Here is a 14,631-nt window from a genome sequence, read left to right on the forward strand (position 1 = left end):
CCACTGTGTGTGTGTGCCACCACTGTGTGTGTGTGTGTCACCCCCGTCTGTGTGCGTGTGTGTCACCCCTGTCTGTGTGTGCGTGTGTGTCACCCCTGTCTGTGTGTGCGTGTGTGTCACCACTGTGTGTGTGTGTCACCACTGTGTGTGTGTGTGTCACTGTGTGTGTGTGTGTCACTGTGTGTGTGTGTGTCACTGTGTGTGTGTGTCACCACTGTGTGTGAGTGCCACCACTGTGTGTGTGTGTGTCACCCCCGTCTGTGTGCGTGTGTGTCACCCCTGTCTGTGTGTGCGTGTGTGTCACCCCTGTCTGTGTGTGCGTGTGTGTCACCACTGTGTGTGTGTCCTGTAATTCGTGTAAAAATATCGCGGGCCCCGGGTCTAAATATACGGGGAGGGCGCGTGTGGGCACGCACACGCACGCACGCTACAAAGACAAAGATCCCCCGTATAGCCCGCAACAACAACAGACTGCTGTTGGGGGCAAGTGCTGATGGTGAGCGCATATGACGGCCACAATGGGGATTCATGTTTATTCCCGCCACGCCCGGCTCTGCTTTGTCTACTCACTTAAGGCTGAGTCGACCTAGGGGAGGCTCAGGCAGGACCCGGTTCAGATAATCGTCATTGGTGTTGGTGGCCGTGGGCCGGAATCGAACTCGGGTTGCCGGGAGCGCAGCACAGCGCGCTAACCGCTGCACCACCACTCCCCACCACAACACACACACACCGAGACAAAAGACAAATATCTCCCGTGTAGCCTTAGCAGACTGTTGGGACAAGTGCTTTTAGCGAGCACCTATGCACAGACACACACACGCAGACACAGAGATACACACACAGACACAGACATACGCATACACACACACAGACACACACACAGCCACACACACAGACACACACGGACATACGCGTACGGACATACGCGTACACACAGACACACACACAGACACACACAGACAGACACACACAGACACATACAGACACATACAGACACAGACACACACAGATATACGTGTACACACAGACACACGCAGACACACGCAGACACACACACGTACACACACACACAGACAAACACACACACATACACACACGCAGACATACACACACACAGAAAAACACACACGTACACACACACACGTACACACAGACACACAGACACATACACACACACAGACAAACACACACAACAACAACAAACGCCATTCGCCACTAAGTGGTGGTGACGTCACCACGACGCTTGTGCCAGGCCATGTGCATCTTGAGGCCACGTGAAGTGTCGAACACCCGCTGGCAGGAGGTCACGGGGCAGACCCAGGTGCCACGGGTCGACTGACCGAGATGACCCAGATGACTGGCTGATGCACCACCTGTGCCCCTACTGTGCCAAACCCACACAGACACACACACAGACACACACACAGCCACACACACACACAGACACACACACACGTACACACACACACGTACACACAGACACACACACAGACACACACACAGACACACACGTACACACACACAAACACACACACAGACACACACATACACACACAGACACACACACACGTACATACACGTACACACACACAAACACACACACACAGACAGACACACGCACATACACGCGCATTCATGCAACAACAACAACAACAGTAGCCGTCACCCTCCTCCACTAAGTGGCGGTGATGTCACCACGGCGCTCGTGCCAGGCTAGGTGCACTCATAAATATACACGGTACACACATGTATATACACAAACACAGATACAGAGATATGCACTCCTCGTCAGCAGTGACACCTCGTCAGGAGTGACGTCATAGTGACACCTCGTCATAGTGACACCTCGTCAGCGGTGACACCTCGTCAGCGGTGACACCTCGTCAGTAGTGACACCTCGTCAGCGGTGACACCTCGTCAGCGGTGACACCTCGTCAGTAGTGACACCTCGTCAGGAGTGACGTCATAGTGACACCTCGTCAGTGGTGACACCTCGTCAGCGGTGACACCTCGTCAGGAGTGACGTCATAGTGACACCTCGTCAGTAGTGACACCTCGTCAGGAGTGACGTCATAGTGACACCTCGTCATAGTGACACCTCGTCAGCGGTGACACCTCGTCAGGAGTGACACCTCGTCAGTAGTGACGTCATAGTGACACCTCGTCAGTAGTGACACCTCGTCAGTAGTGACGTCATAGTGACACCTCGTCAGCGGTGACACCTCGTCAGGAGTGACACCTCGTCAGTAGTGACGTCATAGTGACACCTCGTCAGTAGTGACACCTCGTCAGTAGTGACGTCATAGTGACACCTCGTCAGTAGTGACACCTCGTCAGCGGTGACACCTCGTCAGGAGTGACACCTCGTCAGTAGTGACGTCATAGTGACACCTCGTCAGTAGTGACACCTCGTCAGTAGTGACGTCATAGTGACACCTCATCAGCGGTGACACCTCGTCAGTAGTGACGTCATAGTGACACCTCGTCAGGCACCCACGAATCATTGCGATCGCCCACGTGGGGAGAGCGTCATCCAGCAGCGGATCGTCCACGACGCCTGATGACAGCGATGACGACGACCTCTTGCCACCTCTTCACACCTCACCCTTACACCTCGTCACCATCCCAGCCCCCCCCCCACCTCATCATAAACCAGCAGCGGCACATCGTCAATCGGTAGGGACACCTCGTCAAACGTCGTCAATTCACTGCGTGGAGGTCACGCTGCCCCCCCCCTCTCCACCCCTCCCCCCTCTCTCCCCTCCTTCCTTTCTACCCCCCCTCTCCCCCCCTCTCTACCCCCCCTCTCCTCCCCCCGCCCCCCACCCTCTACCCCCCCCCCCCGCGTGGTCGCGATAATGACAGAGTGTGGGCAGAGCGAGTGAGTAAGTGAATGATGTTCACAACTCACCGTCTCTCCCCCAGTGACTCCCTCTCTCCTGTCTCTCTCCCCCAGTGACTCTCTCCCTCTTCCTCCTCCCACTCTCTGCCCCCCCCCTCCCCCCCAATCTCCCACTCAGTCTCACACTCGTGTCTCTCTCCCACTCTCCCACTCCCCCAATCTCCCACTCAGTCTCCCTCTCCTCCCACACCTCCCCCTAACCTCTCTCTCTCTCTCTGCTATCGCCCCTATTGCTCTCCTCGTCTCAGCCACCTCATCTCTCTCGGGCTCCCACCCACCGCGGATGTCCTCGGCCCGGCATAGTAACGTCCCGTATCGTGCGCTGTTTTGCCATGCGTCCCCCGCTACTGGATGCGTAAACTCCATTTGCCTAATCCCGAAATCATAGGTATCATCATCGTCACGATCAGCAGCAGCATCATCATCATCACGATCATCACGATCATCAGCATCATCATCACGATCATCATCAGCGGCGACCACCACCCCATCCCGGAGCGAGAGAAGAGGCGGATGAAGTGTGTGGTGCAGTGCTGGTGGTGAGCAGGGAGTTTGAAGGTAAGACACACACACACATACACACACATACACGCACACACACAGACACACACAACAACAACCGCCATTCGCGGTGACGTCACCACGACTCTTGTGCCAGGCCATGTGCACCTTGAGGCCACGATGAAGTGTCGAACGCCCGCTGGCAGGAGGTCACAAGGCAGACCCAGCAGGTGCCACGGGTCGACTGACTGAGATGATCGAGATGACTGGCTCATGCACCACCTGTGCCCCCTACTGTGCCAACTTGCTGTGCTTTATCCACCCGGCGCTCCGCTCGTTGTTGTGAGCGTCGTTCCTCCGCCCTCCGTTGTTGCTGGAGGGCGACTGCCTCCAACTGCCCAGTAGCGTCCTTCACGAGCCTCCTCCACAGAGGCCGATCTTGACACCGCTGGTACCAGTCATCGGCAAGTCCACTCAGCTCTACGTCCTCCTGTATCACATCACTCCATCTCTTCTCTAGCCCGTGCCGCGCCCGTTTAGCCCACTCGATCCGGCTGAACAAAAGCTGTTTCGGCATGCGGTGGCTGGGCATGCGGGCTACATGACCCAGCCAACGCAGCCTTGCCTGCCGGAGGAGCTCACCGATGGGACTTTGCCCAGATCTTTCAAGGATTTGTGAGCTCCTCACACAATCCAGCCTGGTTAAACCCAGGATGGATCGTAGGCAGGCCAGCGTAAATGTTTCCAACCGGCGAAGATGCTCCATTAGGGGGATCCACGTTTCGCAAGCGTAGAGAAGGGAGGGAATGACTGTGGCCGAGAAGACTTGAAGCTTCGTGCGGAGCGACAGACCAGGTAGCTTCCACACAGCGTTACGCAACCGATGAAAAGATATTGCCGCTCGACTAATTCGGAGTGAGACCTCTGCTGTTAAACTGGAGCCGGTCATAAGCACACTGCCCAGGTATGGGAAACTCTCCACTACTGCCCCATCACCGATTGGGAATTCTGCGGATGGAGTGTCCGATGGTACAAAATACTCAGGCAGGTGCTTAGTTTGGGTGGGGCTGATGGTAAGGCCCCACAGACATACACACGCACACACACAGACAGGCACGCGCACAAACACACACACACAGACACACACAGACACGAGCAAAAACACACAAACACACACACACACAGACACAGACACACGCACAGACAAACACACAGACACGCGCACACAAACACACACACAGGCACAAACACACACACACACGCGCACAAACACACGCGCACAAACACACACATACACGCGCACGAACACACACAAGCGCACATACACGCGCACAAACACACACACTTACACGCGCACAAACACACACAAACACACACACACACATATACACGCACAAACACACACACACGCACAAACACACACAGACACACGCACAAACACACACAGACACACGCACGAACACACAAACACAAACGCGCACAAACACACACAGACACGCGCATGAACACACACACGCGCACAAACACACACACATACACGCGCACAAACACACACACGCGCACAAACACACACACAGACACGCGCGCACACACACAGACACGCGCACAAACACACACAGACACACGCACACACAGACACACGCACACACAGACACACGCACAAACACACACACACAGACACGCGCACAAACACACACGCACAGACACACACACACAGACACTCGCACACAAACACACACACACAGACACACGCCAAGCACACACAGACACACGCACACACAGACACACGCACACACAGACACACGCACAAACACACACACAGACACGCGCACAAACACACACGCACGCGCGCGCGCGCTTATGTACAACGCAAAGGCAAAGCTCCCCCGCATAGGCTACGTGTGCTGCTGGGGCAAGTGCCTTGAGCGTAGGGTTCGCGAACGTCGGTTTTGGACGTGTTTTTTACATTACCGATTTCGCCCCACGCGGAGAAATGTCGAGTGAGAATCAGAGCATTGTGACCGCTTTCATTGAGCGAGCCACCCGAGTCGGCCTGCGACCCAGAGGGCCACGGTTTGACTCCATCTCCGGGCGCGGCAGTTGGAACCACGTTGAGGCGGGCGGGATTGGGGGGTGGGGGGAGTGGGGCGGGGGGTGGGGGGAGTGGGGCGGGGGGGGGCGATTTTTTAAAACTCAGCCAGCGACGTGCCACGGACGGGTTCGAGCACAGATAAGTCAATCGGTGCCGTTTCATTTCATTTAATTTATTTAATTTATTTGGTATAGTCATGTGAGCCATTCGGCTCTTGAATCGGGTGCAACCGCAACAAACAAAAAACACATGAACAAGAAAACATCTCAAAGTGAATATGCGCAAACAGAAAAGTTCAGGAAAAACTGCAAAGTCTTCCAGATAAAAAAGCACCGTACACCAAAGCTGTGTGCAAAAACCCCAGTGGGATGTAAGTCAAACAACAGCAACAACAACCACAAGACAACTTAGATTAAAGCCATCATTCTAACTCCGTACAACAACAAACGAACATGGCCAAACCAAAACACTTTTAGAAATCACCAAAAATAAAAGCCATAAGCAATGTGACAGTGTTCATAGGAACTGTGATCGGAATTCGGTGAAGTGTCGTGTTCCCCAAACCTCTTCCACGACATCTGCCCACCTCTTCCACGACGTCTCGTGGACAAGTAGGCCAAGTACCCTGCCTTTATCTCGAGCTGCTTCAAGTGCAGCTTCCTTACAGCCAGCAGTGGAGTGAGCAAGGCGGCGTATTTGCAGGGCTGTGCCTCTCCAACTCTTAACTGCGTAGCGAGGGCGAATGATGGTACATCAACTCAATAATATAAATAATCCCAATAATCTAAATAATCTCAGTAATCGAAATAATCTAAATCATCTCAATAATCACAATGATCTAAATAATCCAAATAATCTCAATAATCACAATAATCTAAATAATCTCAATAATCACAATGATCTAAATAATCAAAATAATCTCAATAATCACAATAATCTAAATAATCTCAATAATCACAATGATCTAAATAATCAAAATAATCTCAATAATCTGAATAATCTCAATAACTCAATGATCTCAATAATCTAAGTAATCTAAATAATCTCAATCATCTAAATCATCTCAATAACCTAAATAATCGAAATAATCTCGATAATATCAATCATCTCAGTAATCTAAATATTCTCAGTAATCTAAATCATCTCAATAATCACAATGATCTAAATAATATAAATAATCTCAGTAATTTAAATGAGCTCAATAATCACAATGATCTAAATAATAAAAATAATCAAAAAATCTGAATAATATAAATAATCTCAATAATCTAAATAATATAAAAAAAATTAATAATGTAAATAATCTCAATAAACTAAATCATCCCAATAATCTACATAATCTCAATAAATTCAATGATCTCAATAATCTAAGTAATCTTAATCATCTCAATTATCTAAATCATCTCAATAACCTAAATAATCGAAATAATCTCGATAATATCAATCATCTCAGTAATCTAAATATTCTCAGTAATCTAAATCATCTCAATAATCACAATGATCTAAATAATCAAAATATTAATCTCAATAATCTAAATATTCTCAATCTAATTATTATTTAAATAATCTCAATAATAGATAATCTCAACAATACAAATAATGTAAATAATATAAATTATCTCAATTATTTAAATAATCTCAATAATCTAAATGATATCAATCATTTAAATAATGTAAATACTTTTAATCATCTCAATAATCTCAATAAACTAAATCATCCCAATAATCTAAATAATCTCAATAATCTAAGTAATCTAAATCATCTCAATAATCGAAATATTCTCAATTATCTAAATAATAATCGAAATAATCGAAATAATATCAATAATCTCAATAATATCAATGATCTCAATAATCTAAATATTATCAATAATATAAATTATCTAAATAATCTCAACTACCCCAATGATCTCATACCGCCGTGCGTTTTTTGCACGAGCTGGTGACATTCATTGCAGACAATCCGCTAGGAACGGGTTACCGGTTATGAACTTTCAGAAACCGGTGATTGACTTTGTAAGCGCTGACGCAGTTAACGTTGTCCTTTAAGAGCCCGAGTAGAGAGACAGAGACAGCCACGGAGAGAACGAGACACAGGGAGACGGTGGCATAGACACAGAGACACACGTGGACAGAGGGACATGCAGAGAGAGACACGGAGAGAGAGAGAGAGAGAGCGAGGCGGGGAGACACAGACAGACAGAGACAGCCATGGAGAGAGAGACACACAGAGAGAGAGAGAGAGGCGGGGAGACACAGACAGACAGAGACAGCCATGGAGAGATAGAGACACAGGGAGACGGTGGCATTGAGACAGAGACACACGCGCACAGAGGGACATGCAGAGAGAGAGACACGGAGAGAGAGAGAGAGGCGGGGAGACACAGACAGACAGAGACAGCCACGGAGAGATACAGACACGGGGACACAGGGAGACGGTGGCATTGAGACAGAGACACACGTGGACAGAGGGACATGCAGAGAGAGACACAAAGAGAGAGAGGCGGGGAGACACAGACAGACAGAGACAGCCATGGAGAGATAGAGACACAGGGAGATGGTGGCATAGACACAGAGACACACGCGCACAGAGGGACATACAGAGAGAGACACACAGAGAGACACACAACACAGATGCAGCGAGACCCGGAGAGAGAGGGATGGAGGCACAGACACGTGGACTAAGAGACACGCAGAGCCTGAAAGAGACACTGAGACAGAGATACGGACACAGCGACATTGAGACGCATCGGGCTGAAGATGCGGAGTAGGTTAAACAGGCAGCACAGACAGAGAACAAGTAAACCCGTAAAAACAAAGTTTTTCACTATAAATCCTTTATATGCGTGGCATCGGGGCGGCTAGAGTCCTCTCGTCCTCTGGCTTGAGATGGCTGCCACCTATGGGTCAGATGATTGTCTGGCAGCATTAAACAATTGGTAATTAAATATTTACAATTTTTTCCCTAAACAGTGTAAAATTTTGGAATTTTTTTTTCACGAAAATGCATTGTCACGCACAACGAGTCTGTGTGCAAAATGTCAGCTCGATTGGATCACGGGAAGTGGGTTAAAAAACGACCGAAAGATATGCACGGTCCTAAGCAAGCAAGCGAACTTAATAAAAAGGATTAAAAAAGAAAGACGCACACACACTGGAGCCATGCACTTTACATCGAGATTTAAAACTAATTTCTTTAGAGCTGCTTGTTGTTGTGTTCCGTTTGTTGTCCTTCCCCCGCACGTCCGATTATCACGGTCGAATACGTCCGGTGCGAAAGAAGTTCAACATACATACGTACAGGTGCAAGCGCTAATCTGAACCCCAACCCTGATTTGGGCGTCGCGGTGGCTAGGAGATGTTAACTCCCTCGCCTGGTATGCAAGGAGGTCGTGGGTTCAATCCCGACTCTGACGCCTGCTGCATGTTTGGAGTTTGTGGTGTCTCTCTCATCATCATCATCATCATCATCACGGTGGCTAGGAGATGTTAACTACCTCGCCTGGTATGCAGGAGGTCGTGGGTTCGATCCCGACCCTGACGCCTGCTGCTGATATAGAGTTTGTGGTGTCTCTCATCATCATCATCATCACGGTGGCTAGGAGATGTTAACTACCTCGCCTGGTATGCAGGAGTTCGTGGGTTCGATCCCGACCCTGACGCCTGCTGCTGCTATAGAGTTTGTGGTGTCTCTCCCATCATCATCATCATTACGGTGGATAGGAGATGTTAACTACCTCGCCTGGTCTACAGGTGGTCGTGATTTCGATCCCAACCCTCACACCTGCTGTATACATGTGGAGTTTGCGAGTGTGTGTCTATCTCTCTCTCTCTTTATGGTCGCGCGTATTTTTCTCTGGGTCCTCCGGCTTTCCCCTCCACATTTAGAATCAACATCGCCACGAGTATTTGACTGCAAATACATTTCATGCGCGATGATGATGATCAACTACTTCGTTGAGATTTCATTTGTGATTGCTACATAACAAAAAATAGCTGGTACAATTGTAAATGTTGTGGGTTTACTCTCCAACACACAACCGGTTGGTGATGAACTAGTAACGAATTGGCCACGATTTGTTAACGTAATGAACCCATTACTAAGTGGCTGTGTCGGGTGGTGGCGGGTTTAATGACACATTCATATTTACCCGATCTAACCCTCCCAAAAAAAAACTCTATTATGGACATTTAAAAAAAATCGTTTAATCCCTTTAGCTTTCTAGCTAAATGGACCTGTTCTTCACCTGAGGACGGCTAATTGCGTTGTGGCCGAAACGTCGTGAGAATTATTTTATTATGTTTTATTTTTATTATTTTATTATTTCCCTTCTACGTGACTTTACCGAAAGAACCAAGAATATGAATCCCTGCAGTCACGAAAGCTTTACATCGAAACTTAACTAATGGTTTATTTTTTTATCTTACAAGGTAAAGTCCATTGAGTTATTAACTTCTTTTTCAAAAGCGACATGGCCACACATTTTACAACTCAACTAGTTTTAATTTTAGCAGGTAAAGGCACCACTTAGCGGCTATATAGCACTTCATTAGAATCGACCCGTCTATCACAAATCGGATGAGCTATGAAGCTCTTCTCCACAGCTGTCCAGTAAATGATAGCTCAACAAAGTGGCTCATCATCATCATCACCACGTGGAAATGTTCAGCAGCCAAATCACTCTAATCCCGTGACGTTGATTCTAAACGTGGAGTGAAAAACCGGAGGACCCGAGAGAAAAATCCACGCGACCACGGGGAGAGAGAGAGAGACACTCAAACTCCGAATATACAGCAGGCGTCAGGGTCGGGATCGAACCAAAGATCTCTTGCATACCAGGCGATGTAGTTGACATCTCCTAGCCACCGTGATGATGATGAGAGAGAGAGACACACAAACTCCGAATATACAGCAGGCGTCAGGGTCGGGATCGAACCAAAGATCTCCTGCATACCAGGCGAGGTAGTTAACATCTCCTAGCCACCATGATGATGATGAGAGAGAGAGACACACAAACTCCGAATATACAGCAGGCGTCAAGGTCGGGATCGAACCAAAGATCTCTTGCAACCAGGCGATGTAGTTGACATCTCCTAGCCACCGTGATGATGATGAGAGAGAGAGACACTCAAACTCCGAATATACAGCAGGCGTCAGGGTCGGGATCGAACCAAAGATCTCCTGCATACCAGGCGAGGTAGTAAACATCTCCTTGCCTCCGTGGCGCCCATTGTGGGGAGTTACCTACTTGCTGTACTGTCATCCTGTACTGCCACGTGGATGTTCTCGCGTGTGCTGTGATCTCTGAGCGGTCCACCAACCCCGACAACTCCAACACCCGGTGATTTCCACCTTGTGGCTCTGATATTATGAAGCCACTGGAGCTTTGTACTTTTGAAACAATTTCGTTTGACGAACTAATTTCTTGAGGAGAACAGTTTTTTTCGTGTTTAGTTTGTTGTACTTCACCGCACGTTCGATTAGCACCGTTGGCTACGTAGGGTGCGAAAGAAGTTCAACATACTTACTGCCCACAGACTCAACACTGCCCACAGACTCAACACTGCCCACAGACTCAACACTGCCCACAGACTCAACACTGCCCACTGACTCAACACTACCCATAGACTCAACACTGCCCACAGACTCAACACTGCCCACAGACTCAACACTGCCCACAGACTCAACACTGCCCACAGACTCAACACTGCCCACAGACTCAACACTGCCCACAGACTCAACACTGCCCACAGACTCAACACTGCCCACTGACTCAACACTACCCATAGACTCAACACTGCCCACAGACTCAACACTGCCCACAGACTCAACTCAACACTGCCCACAGACTCAACACTGCCCACAGACTCAACACTGCCCACAGACTCAACACTGCCCACAGACTCAACACTGCCCATAGACTCAACACTGCCCACAGACTCAACACTGCCCACAGACTCAACACTACCCACAGACTCAACACTGCCCACAGACTCAACACTACCCACAGACTCAACACTGCCCACAGACTCAACACTGCCCACAGACTCAACACTGTCCATAGACTCAACACTGTCCATAGACTCAACATTGCTCATAGACTCAATACGGCCCACAGATTCAAAAATTCCCATAGACTCAACACTGCCCACAGACTCAACACTGTCCATAGACTCAACACTGTCCATGGACTCAACACTGCCCATAGACTCAGCATTACCCATAGACTCAACACTGGTCAAAGACTCAACACTGCTCATAGACTCAATAGTGCCCATAGACTCAACACTGCTCATAGAATTGAAGCTTTCGTGACTGCAGGAATTACTATACTCATTGGTTCTTTCGGTAAAGTAACATATGTAGAAATACATTAAAAATAAAATCAAAATAAATCACGACGTTTCGAACGCAACACAAGCGCTCGTCCTCAGGTGAAAATGGCGTAGACCACACAGCGAGGGAACACACCGAGAGACATGACACACAGAGTACACAGAGAACGGCAAACTGCACGAGGCAATTACAGCAAGAAGATGTGAGACACAAACTCAGCACACCTTAGAAATATAATGCGATGCAACCCAGTTGGCCAACAGCACTGTTAGACACTGAACCTGGTTGAGCACGTATTTCAAAAGGCTGCTAAATCTTGTGTTCATCTTCTAGGTTGAACACTCCAATTCATGGTGAAGCGTTGAGCTTCTCAGCTTCTCAGCTCAATGGCCTCTATGTGAGTCTATGGGTCTCTATGTGAGTCTATGGGCCTCTATTTGAGTCTATGGGTCTCTATGTGAGTCTACGGTTCTCTATGTGAGTCTATGAGTCTCTATGTGAGTCTATGGGCCTCTGTGAGTTTATGGGTCTCTGTGTGAGTCTATGGGTCTCTATGTGAGTCTATGGGTCTCTGTGTGAGTTTATGGGTCTCTGTGTGAGTCTATGGGTCTCCATGTGAATCTATGGGCCTCTATGTGAGTCTATGGGTCTCTGTGTGAGTATATGGGTCTCTATGTGGGTCTACTAGTCTCTATGTGAGTCTATGGGTCTCTATATGAGTCTATGGGTCTCTATGTGAGTCTATGGGTCTCTATGTGAGTCTATGGGTCTCTATATGAGTCGGTGGGTCTTTATGGGGGTTTATATACAAGTCTATGGGTCTCTATGTGAGTCTACGGGTCTCTATGTGAGTCTATGGGTCTCTATGTGAGTCTATGGGTCTCTGTGTGAGTCTATGGGTCTCTATGTGAGTCTACAGGTCTCTGTGTGAGTCCACACGTCCAGAGTTACCACCGCGAGGCCTCTGGGACAAGTCACGTGACACCTCCTCCTCCTGCTGCTGAGCCAGCCACGTGGACTGAGTTGAGACCCCGTGCCCGGGGTTGTGACTCGTCAAGTCGCCAGGGTCTCGGGACGAGGGGGGGGGTGAGGGGGGGGGGGGCTCTCCTCAGGATGAATCTGGGCCCTTGTTTCACTCAAAGGCTGTGGAACCAATGTGGATGTCACGGCCGATAGAACCCCGACACCACCGCCTGCTTCATCTGCCCCCCCACCCCGACTCATGATCGGCCCCTACCCCCTCATTATACGGGTCTCTATGCAAGCCTATGGGTCTTCATGTGAGTCTATAGATCTCTGTGCGAGTCTGTGGGTTTAAAAGCAAGTCTCTGGGTCGCTATGCGAGGCTATGGGTCTTTATGTGAGTCTATAGATCTCTGTGCGAGTCTGTGGGTTTAAAAGCAAGTCTCTGGGTCGCTATGCGAGTCTATGGGTCTCTGTGTGAGTCTGTTGGCTTCTATGCAAGCCTATGGGTCTTTATGTGAGTCTATGGATCTCTGTGCGAGTCTGTGGGTTTCTAAGCAAGTCTATGGGTTTCTATGTGAGTCTACGGACCCTGTGCGAGTCTGTGGGTCTCTATGTGTGTCTATGGGTGTCTGTGCGGTTATATGAGTCTCTTCGCGAGTCTATGGGTCTCTATGCGAGTCTATGGGTCTCTATGTGAGTCTATAGGTGTCTATACGGGGATATGATTCTCTTTGCGAGTCTATGAGTCTCTATGCGACTATATGGGTGTCTATGCGAGTCTATGGGCCTCTGTGTGAGTCTATGGGCCTCTGTGTGATTCTATGGGTCTTTGTGTGAGTCTATGGGTCTCTGTGTGAGTCTATGGGCCTGTGTGATTCTATGGGCCTCTGGCTGATTCTATGAGCCTCTGTGTGAGTCTATGGGTCTCTATGTGAGTCTATGGGCCTCTATGTGAGTAGTAGTATCAGCAGCAGCAGCAGTAGTAGTCGTGGTGGTGGTGGTGGTGACACTTCGCGTCGACTGCATCGCAGTGGACGTTAAAGATCCCGTGAGCGCGTTTGCAAGAGAGACGTCATCGTGGTGCGATGACGTCACGGCAGCGCAACTATTTTATTTGTTGTTGTTGTTGTTGCGATATTTGAAAGCTGCACCCGAAAATTCTCACAACTCAGTTCCGAATTCTCACAACTCAGCGGCATCATCAACATCAGCAGTGTCAGCAGCATCAACATCAGCAGCATCATCAACATCAGCAGCAGCATCAGCAACATCAACATCAGCAGTAGCAGCATCAACATCATCAGCAGCATCATCAGCATCAGCAGCATCAACATCATCAACAACAGCAGCAGCATCAACATCAGCAGCATCAGCAGCATCAACATCAGCAGCATAATAAGCATAAGCAACATCATCAGCATCAGCAGCATCAACAGCATCAACATCATCAGCAGCATCAGCATCAGCAGCATCATCAGCAGCATCAACATTATCATCAGCAGCATCAACATCATCAGCAGCATCATCAGCTTTAGCAGCATCAGCATCAACATCATCAACATCATCATCAGCAGCATCATCATCAGCATCAGCAACATCATCAGCATCAGCAGCATCATCAACATCAGCATCAGCAGCATCAACATCAGCAGCATAATCAGCATCAGCAGCATCAGCAGCACCATCAGCAGCATCAACATCAACATCAGCATCATCAGCAGCAGCAGCAGCAGCATCATCATCATCAGCAATCGTCGCCACGCGTCCCGGCATCAGGCTCGCGCCCCGGGTCACTCTTGCGAACGAGACTCACCACCCTGGTCTCTCTCTCGC

At 48.9% G+C, this 14,631-nt stretch overlaps 1 protein-coding gene across 1 annotated transcript in view; it reads left to right on the plus strand.

The window, feature by feature from the left end:
* The first annotated feature begins 3,069 nt into the window (after nucleotides 1–3,069).
* Nucleotides 3,070–14,631, plus strand: part of LOC144950724 (myocyte-specific enhancer factor 2C-like) — an 88,967-nt gene continuing 77,405 nt past the window's right edge. The window contains exon 1 of the mRNA XM_078880797.1: nucleotides 3,070–3,460. The gene's annotated coding sequence lies outside the window, so the exon portion shown is untranslated. The remainder of the gene's footprint in view (nucleotides 3,461–14,631) is intronic.

Source organism: Lampetra fluviatilis, chromosome 59 (genome assembly GCF_964198595.1).
Source record: "Lampetra fluviatilis chromosome 59, kcLamFluv1.1, whole genome shotgun sequence".
Lineage (NCBI taxonomy): Eukaryota > Metazoa > Chordata > Hyperoartia > Petromyzontiformes > Petromyzontidae > Lampetra > Lampetra fluviatilis.